The sequence below is a fragment of the Meleagris gallopavo genome, chromosome 3, assembly GCF_000146605.3.
Source record: "Meleagris gallopavo isolate NT-WF06-2002-E0010 breed Aviagen turkey brand Nicholas breeding stock chromosome 3, Turkey_5.1, whole genome shotgun sequence".
Lineage (NCBI taxonomy): Eukaryota > Metazoa > Chordata > Aves > Galliformes > Phasianidae > Meleagris > Meleagris gallopavo.
The window spans coordinates 20,163,496-20,173,558 of NC_015013.2; positions in this window are offsets into that span (position 1 = coordinate 20,163,496).

A 10,063-nucleotide genomic window follows, 5' to 3' on the forward strand; every position below is an offset into this window, starting at 1 on the left:
TGTAATTTGACCCTTCTGGGCTAGCTTCTTGAAGAAGCACAAATGTTAAAATAAGTAAAGAGACAAAGTATGATAGACCTGGTTTATTCCTGAAAGAGTGTGTTTGTCAAAATAAATACAGAGATAAGAGGTTATGTTAAGAGAATAAGTGATGATAAGGAAAACACTCAAATGAGTATTAACTAAAATGCTGTATGGCTAATAATTCGGATGGCTTTGTCTTCCCTCCCACGTCTACTGGCCTTTCTGACAAGTGTATTTTATTAATCTCACAAGCTTTTTTCCAGCTTTCAAACCTTCTTGCAAAATCAATGTAAAGACATCTTTACATTTATGTACCCATCACACATAAATCTAGATTTGAAATTTCAGGCACCATTGCATTGCTTTCTTCTGTCTTTGTCCTCGTGTCTCATCATTCCCTTCCCCCACTCCTTTATTATTATTAGGGGTGGTGATGTCCTTTGTCCAGCACAGAGAATGTGTGAACAGCTAAATTCAAGTCAGTCAGTGGGCTTCAATGCCACTCTGAATTACCCATGGGCTGTAGCACATAGCAATTACCTGATACTCTCTCTCACCCTGAGAACCAAAACATATCAGTCAAGGACTGATATGACAGTCAAGTTCCAGTAGCCAAGAAGGGAAGTAACTCTAGGCTGGGGCAGGCTTCTGGTCATGCTTAATAGGTAAAGTTTATTTTTTAAAAAAAGTTAAATATTAGAAACTGACTTTTTTTTTTCCTGTATAATTACTTTCTTTAAACATATTATTTAAATTATTTAAATTGAGAGGGTTTTTTGTTTGTTTCTTTTAGTTGGTTTTTCTGACAGCTTGGATATCCCTTGGATGTTATTTTCCAACAAACAATGGGATTTATTATTTTTTTTCTTTCAAATGCTTTGTAAAGGTCACCCTCTTTTTAATCAACTCACTTGTTTTGTAATAACTGTATGACATTTTTTGCCCTATTTGTGATCAATGAGCATGAATATTTTAAATAGAAAATACGCTTAACTGTATTTCCTAAATGTTATTTTATTGCAGTTGGGGCAGGGAAGGAAGGGTCAGAAGGAGGATGCTGAACATCCAGAATCACCATGCTTTTCACACTGCCTGGTAGCTGTACAGACCTTCCTATAAATAAATGTCTAGGATTGCTTTTTCAGGAAAAATGGCAATATGCTATTTTTTAATTTTCTTTTGAATGCAAGTTCTCATAATAGTTTATGAATATTTGTATGTTTTCTGCCTGCTTTGAGTCAGATGTTGTTCAGATACCTAACACTATATGATAATTTTAACTAAGAGCTGAGATTTAATTACTTTAACTGGGTATAAATCTTCCTTATTTGTGGAGAACAGGTGAAACTAGTTGCTATGCAGTTTACTTCAGTTGTTTTAATCAGTGCAGTTTGTACCAAGACACATATGAAGTAACCCGCCTAAACATTTCTGAGTGCTGCATTTAGGTACATCAGATGTTCTGCTTTCTACCAGCTGTTCTTTAGGGTTTTTTTCTTGGACAGATACCATGGGGGAGAAATGGCTCATTACAACTTAGAGCATCCTTTAGGGTGTATCATCCTTTTACACTCTTCCTTTGACTTTGTGTCTTTGTGTCTGTATATTTTATGCAGAAACAAAACAGAACTAGAGATTGTATTCTGTCTAAGACTGTAGAACATTTAAGTACTAAAGGTTCTATCTTTTGTTGTTAAAAGGTTTTCCTACATTTCTTGGTTTTAAATTGTACTTTTTATTGATGTCAGTTCCTGGAATCGTTCTTTTAAATTTCCTGTTAGGGTATTTTTCCTCTTCCCAATAAAAGTAAACACTAGTGTTTGTATTAGAAAATGTCTCCTCCAGAACCTTTCAGCAATCGTGTCTCCCAATGGAAATTGCTAAGAAGTAACTTGGGTTGCATGAGTCTAAGCTTCATTGTATATATAACTGTATTTTTAAATGCAATTCATAAGGCATATATGTGATATTTAATTAGCTTGTCAGGAAAAATAAGTGATTTTTAATGTAGATCTACTAAATACGATGCCCTTTGGTGATACCAGTACCTCTGAAGGCAAGCATCTGAAAAAGCAGAGAGAACCATAAAATCAAGATAAATGTGACTAGGATATAACAAAAAACATAATACAAGGAAATAGATAAATATGTCCTGTCAAAAACCAAATAATGAATAATTAAAATTATTGTTCTAGTTTCCAGTTTCTCCTCAAATATCAAAAAAGCCCAAGACGTTGGACTTTTCCAATGTTAAGTGCTGTTTGTTTTTTTTTGTTTGCTTTTTCCTGTAATTACCATTAAAACTTCGCTAAATTTTAGTATAGGTAGGAATAATTACGAAAATATTATTATACATAAGACTAAAATTTCATACGGACATGGGAAGGTAAAATAATTTGAAGTAATATAACTTTACAGTTACATATGAGAATATAATCATGTGTATGTTGAAATTTGAAATTCCAAAATCATAAAAATTCTCAAATGCTCAGTGAAACCAAATGTTATTTGATAAACATTGAAAATAGATTAATAATCAGATAATTTATTTATCCCCCTTTGAGACAGAGTACAGTACTTTATGGATGGTGTTCATGCAAGCAGTCTTCTGTGATAAGATTGGTGTAAAATGCTATCACCTAACCTTAACTTAATTAAAATGGATTCCATGTTTATCAGCCACAGAACGGAAGGAAATTGTGGAGATTCACTGTATATTTCCTCCCAGCTGACTGCCTACAACAATGTTAAAATACAACAATCTTGTAAAATTTGCTTTACAGAAAATTACAGAAAAGAAAGTTACAGAATGGCCTGAGTTGAAAAGAACCTCAAAGATCATCTAGTTTCAACCCCTCTGCTGTGGGCAGGGCTGCCAACCACTAGATCAGGCTGCCCAGAGCCACATCCAGCCTTGCATGCCTCCAATACCTCAGAATAACTGGGATCCAAGGGCTGTAGGTTTGAGATTCACTGAGTGATAGAACTAGCAAATCTAACTAAGAAGGTAGGTCTAATAACAATCCACACCACTCTCCATGGCTTTGAAGTTACACATACAGTGTGAACAGAATCTCAGAGCTACATCATCTTGATTTCTGCCATACTGCTATGTCAGGAGGTGAGCTGTCTTTCTGTAGCCAGGATGCTGAGTAAGGGACAAGCTTCTTCTCTGAGTGATGCTTCGCCCCAAACAGTGATGTGTGCTGGACAGACAGTACAGTAGTTCTGGCCATTTGAGCTTAGGTGAGGTTGTAAGTATTTGTGAGACCATCAGCAGTTCTTGAGTTTTTTCTCTTGGACAAATAAGTACATAAGTATTGAAATGATTTCTGTCTTCGAATTTTCCTTTGCCATTTAATACTTAATTTGGTTTATGTCCTCTCTCCTCACATTCTAAAGTGAAAGGTTTCTCCTTCCAGTATTAGGAAAGCACAACATCCACCCCACATGAAGAGAATGTTTCCTTCTAACTTTAACTTCAGCAGACCCAGGAGTAGCTGGCTAGTATGACTGCTTTCAGGGAATGCTGCTTCTTTCCATTACTCATTATCACGGACCCTTTTCAGTGCCTAAGGAAATAATGAGTCACTGATTTGACAACACCTAGCTCAAACTTTCACTTAAAATAGCCTTGCAATCACAAATTGTTCTAATGCCAGATGTTAACAGAAGGATTATCATAGCCATAAACAGAAGTTTTTGCAGATGGGATTAAGAAGTTGGTGGGGGAGAGGAGTAAGGCTATATATCTTTCTGGACACTGAAGCAGTATATTTATTTTCACTAACAGTAGCAGCCAGTAATTACAGCCTTTTCTCATTCTCCTGCCTCAGGGGAACTGCACTGCTGCTGTCTCTGGGGAGGCTGAGCTGGTACAGCCATTTAACACTTCCTACTCTTATTTGAACCTATCTGTGAGCTACTTTTCCTTTCCAATTGCAGCTTCTTTGCTTCCCCCAATAAATATGTTCCTGAAGTGCCTTTTGAAGGAACTTTAGATATCAGTGCAAATAATAGAGTTTAAATGCTTGAAGAAAGCTAGCAAGCATAAATCTTTAAGGGAGTTCTTATTTGCAACAAACTCCTCCTCCTCCACGTAATTGAATGTTCTCTCTTAAGAATGGCAAAAAATTAAAATTTAACTAGTGGTGAATTTGATGGGTGGGTAGCAGAAGTCACATTCTACAAATAGATTAATAAATGTATAGGAGAAAAAAAAAAGGTGTTTCTTTGAGCAACAGGTATGTGAACACATTGTTTTTGCATACAACTAGGAGATAAATCTTTAACGTTGTGTAAGGGGAATCTTATTACCAAAAGCATAGAATGTATACATATTCATCTAGACCTCACATCGTGGCTGTCCAACCTTCTTGGGCATAGGTTTGATAGCTCTGTTTGATAGAGCAAATTCTCAGTTCCAAAACACTGTTTTTCAACATAATCACCACCGTTAGCTATACATTTTCACGATCGATGAACTGGATCCTGCATGCTGTGCACGTTAATATCTGCACCAGGGGAAGTGACCCGCTGTCACAGTCACCACTGCTGAAATGCACCACCCACCCCTCAGTATGCTCACATCCTCTATTTGGTCTCTAGAAACATTCAGCAAGCATCGATGAATGTCAGTGGATGCAGTGTTTCCCACATGGAGAAATTCAGTGATGCACCTTTGCTTCATCCGCTCTTCCATGTCAGGCACCATTTTGCCAGACTGCCCCTCTCCTGCCATCTGTCACACGGTGACAAAATGTAATGGAATATTGACAGGAATGTTCAACTCCTACAGCTGTATCACCAATATCCTCCTCTGACATTGTGAGCCAACACTATAAAATAGGAAGCGTTACTTTTTTGACCTGCCATTGTAAAATATATCATACAGTTAGCATATATTTTACAAAACACATTTTTATTAAAACAGATTAAAAAAGGGCGCAATAAAAATGTAAAACTAATGGGATGTTTGACCTTGTTTTTGTGAAAGAAACGCATCAGTCTGGTTCAATGGCAGTGGCTTAGTGAGTTCTCAATGCGTTCTTCAGAGATTTTTTTTTATTAAATTTTACTCTTCCTTTGCTTCTTCCTTGACAACTGTTGGTCACAAATGTGTGTCCTGCCGGAAAGTGATGACATGATTAAGGTGTGACTGTGAAATGAGGCATGTTTTTCTCTTATAAAAGTCTGGAAATGAGACATGATCAGATTTTTGAGTTGAATGTCTGATTGCCATTCTATACATTCCATTTGAAAAATGTATTTATGTTGACTGAAAATTTAGTTTCAAACATAGAAAAAAAATTAATTTTTCAACAGTCTTGAAACCTATTCTCAAATTCTTGTATTAAAATGGAAAGCATGACTGCGTATTTTTCGCTCTTCATAGGACTGTGTTTAGCTAGTGTATTAAAATGCATAAAATTATTTCTCATGACTTTGAGTTAGCACTGCACAGCACCATTCCCCTGCTCTGGTTTCAGCCCAGACAGCAATAGTAGTGCACTGACAGTTTGGTTGTTGCTTAGCAAAGTGTGCATGCCCACTGGCTGGGATGGACCACTTGGCAGAGCAGAGCCACTACCTTTATAATACAGGACAGGAATTGGCCACAGTGTGAGCTGTGCTAGGCAGTGAATTGAACATACCTGCCTTACATACTTCAGATGAGGAAAGTGATATATCCCTCGTGGTTTGAATGTACATTTCCTGATCACGTTCCATTTCTAATTGCTATTTACTACTATTTCTTTCTTTTAAGTATTTCCTCCCTATAAGTAGACTAAGCTATTCTTTGCAAGTACAGCAGTTGCCTTTTCACCAGGAGTTGTCTTTTCACCAAAACAACTCTTCTGTTCCTCTCAGAACCAGCATCTGTTATTTTAAAAGAGGTACCAAATCAAAGAAATAAACCTGGATGCCTCAGGTCAGCTCATGTTAAAGAACTTTTACATTATAGTTACAATATATAGTCCACATATATTCACACGCTATTTTTTAAAAATCTCTGTTCATCTCTGTGTATGTTTTTTCTTCCTTCATGATTCTAAGGGAATCCATGTAGTGGACAAATGGAATGAAAGGAAATATCAGTTCAATCGGACACTGTACTTTAAAATCACTGTGCAACAGACTCTTTAAAATATTATCAGTATAATATGAAACTGTTTTTATTCTGATGTTTAGAAGGCTGATACGTTTGCACAACCAAAGAAATGTGAGCTTTATAGAACAGTCCAAAAAGAGAATGTAATGGTACAAAATAAGGATTAATTGTGAAAGTAATCAGGTTCGTTTTCTAATTATTCAAATCTTAATTACAACTGTGTTGGCCCAATTACTTCAAAACACAAGGCTAATGTTAGGGTTGGGTGGATACTCAGCATCTGTGCATAAGTAAGAGGCATCTGTTGCCAAGTAGTGGAGCGATGAAAAGTGTCAACTCACCAGCTGTGAAGTCAACAAAGCTCTTAAAAAAACAAATTTGAGCCAACACAATGATTTAGCGCTCTTGGGGGAATGTAAAGCTTATTGCAGATGTATACTTTAGCTAGCTGTTGTCACCTAGTGGGACTGAAATCTAGAGTAGTGTCGCAAATTGAACTTTTTGCTTGCTCTTTCAACAATGCCTTGCCTCACAAGGATCTGCAGCAGGGAATCTGCTGTTAATATTTCTGCCCATCAGTGCTTCAGAGGATTCATTTTGTTTTGTATTATTTTTTCCCTTGAGGAAGCTGAGGAACAAAATTGTGAAAGATTAAGAGGAATGTCTTATCTGAAAAAACATTGGCTTTTCTTTCCTAATACCAGTTTCTCCATTCTGAGCAGTTCTGTAAGGGGAGATGGTTGTACTGACAGAGTTGTACCTTGCCATTGTTTATTGCTATCGATGTCAGAAAGACAGGATTTTTATGATTCAGACTATTGATACCGATCTTAGTAATTTCTAATATTGCCTGTAGAGATTGAGGATATTAATAGTCTCACTCTACTGTGGTGTGTTTAATATTTATGCGTTATTAACATTTAATGGCAACGTGTAAACTTTACTGAAAGATAATCAATTGGCAGCAAGAACAAAAGAAGAAGGTGAGCATTAAAACCAAGACAGAATTATATTGAACACTAATGCATTCACTTTTGACCTAGTTCTGAATTTTATGGATCCTTTGTCAGTGTCTTCATTTGCATTACTTTCAAGTTTTTATTTATTCCCATTTTGGAAAATACAGATGGAGGAGTGTTTAGATTTGTAGTCTGTTAATGTTGTTGTTAATTTACATGAAATGCATAGAGAGTTTGTTGCTATACTGGATTGTAATGGAAAACGAGCTGAACTTCCAACATCACCTTCACGAGATATTTCAATTATATTAAAATAATATTAAAATAATATTAAGCAGTGTTACAGGGCACTTCTAGCATCCTTGCTTAAGCCTTTCATATTTAAAATTACAACAAGAAAGCCTTTGATTTCTCTGCTGCTTGAGTACATAGCCCTTCTTAGGTGTACTTTAGTACAAAATATTTTGCTTTATAAGAATAAGACTATGCCAGTATGGCAGTACTTGATCTGTACTATTAAAGCAGCACCATACCTGGACTAAAGAAGCAACTTAGCCCACTTCTATTAAGAAATATATGAATAATTACAGCTACAGCTGAGCAGGTGAAATGAAGTGTAACCATAATGATTGAAAAGTAAGAACCATCAACTTAGGAAGCATCCTTTTTATAGTCACAGTTCATTCAGATGTTCAACACCTGTATCTTTCACACTCACAAAGAGAATTCAGCATTTCTCCAAACTATTTTACAGTTTGAATATAAATACGTGCAGTGATGTAATGATAGAGACAGCATCACATTAGTTTTAGCTAATATTACCTGACCAGTTTTATTTAAGATTCTGTGACCAACTCCTGTAAGTTCTAAAGCTGATACTTCCGCCACTGAGTCACCAGTGTCATGAATCTGACTGCAGTATCTCCGTGAATGAGGAATAGAAGCAGCATAGTGAGGCACACAGCAATTAGTTACATGTGCTTTAGTGTTTTGGATTTCAGCTTCTTGTCACAGTTGCAGCTGTATCTCACCTGCAAAATGACCTTTCCTTTTAAATCATACTGACAATGTGAATAGCACATGTGTACTTTTAACTAAACAACTTACCAATTCAAGTGGGCTGCCTCAACTGTAAGACATGAACTCAGAAGTGATAAAGCGTGGCACTGCTTCAGCAAAATGGAATAAGAAATCATTCTGACAGAGCCTAGATCTTGGTCTGGGATGTTGAATAGGATTGGATGTCAGATGTATTTTTTTATTTTTTTTCCTTTCCTTTCAAGGTCAATGTTCCTTATTTTGTGTGGAGTACATCTTAAGTGAGACTGCAAGAAGAAATGCACTGTGTCTGGGTTAATGCTTGTGGGGTCAAAATGGACTCCTGAATGCGGGGAAATGGCACCTGAGAAATAATGTTTCCAGCCACCCTAGAAAGTCAGACAGTGACTGCATCTCAGATGATCAGAATACAAATCTGTACTAGGGGCTCATTATGGAAAATTTTGAAAGTAAATGTATCAATCTGTCAGTAGGTAAAGGAGCTATTTTCTCTCTTGTTTAGTTTTCTTCGCTACGTGGGATTAGACAGTCAAAGCTGTTGCTGTAATGTTACAATAATGATAATAAGTTATGTCTGGGAACTGATCCTTACTTATTGCATTTCTAGACACCTTTAAAACTGCAGAAGTATTGAGGCAATTCGCACCAGAAAGAATACAGTTTTCTGCCATTTCCTGTCCTATTCATTTGCTAAAGCAGGAAACGTGATTAAGCTGAGTAACAATGATTTTTTTAAATGACTTGACATTTACGTATGATAAGTACAATTTTTTAAAGTATCTAAACCATAATGATGTAGATGACTGATTGCAGAGGGTCTGTGTGACATCTCTTGTGAAGCTTTCTGTGTGTTCTTAAAGCAGCAGACCTGTGCTCCTCTGATCACAAAGGGTAATCATGTTTCCTCTGTTGATTTTCCATGTTGTATACTAGAACAATTATAAAGCCTCAGTTCTATGTAAATCACTCTAGAATAACTGTTTTTATGTAATCCTCATCTCCATAAAACTTCTTATGACAGATACGTATACATAAAAATCCTACAACGTTTGTGACTAAAAATTAGGCCAGATTAGACCTTGTCTCAAAAATCAAACACGGTGTATTCAAAGTTTATTAACTCTTTTAATTTTTCTTTTGCAGTAAAAGACTGCTGCTCACCTAAAACTAATGAAAGACCTTTTAATTTGACTATTCATGTAAGTTAGATTTTTCTCTCATTCTTTTACTTTATAGAATCATAGAATTGTTTGGGTTGGAAAGGACTCTTTAAAGGTCACGAGGTTTACCTGGGCCCCACTGCTCAAGGCTGTTGAGGTCTCTCTAAATGGCATGCCATCTCTTGGGTGAAGGTGTCATTTCTTCCAAGAAATACTCCGTGAAGACCACCTAGGTACATTAGCAATTGCAGTTTGAAAGCGCAGCTTGAACCTGCATGCAGCGTGTAAGCACTGCTCTGAAGTAAATGCAGAAAATCATGTCTCAAACTTATTGTCTAGTGATTTCTGTGTAGTTATACCAGTGTTATTAGTTTTCTAAATAACAGATACCAGCAGTATCTCTCAGGTAGTATCACATCTGCATTTTCTGCACTTCTATGAAGAGTCAATGTTTTGAAAATAAACAAATATAAATATATGACACATTTTTTTGACAATTCCTTGAGTTTTATCAAATGTACATTTGATAAACTGTACATCTTTTATTTGTCACAGTACTGAGGAAAGAAAAAAAAAAAGAATATTAGATCTTGATCCAGTGGAAGATCTATCATATTATATTCAATATATTGATATATATATTGATTCATTATATTGATTCAGTAGTGAATCAAGATCTGATATTCTGTTTTTCAAAAGGAAAATAAAATCAAGTCTTTAAAATGTGGGAGTAGCTGTTCTTGTAATAT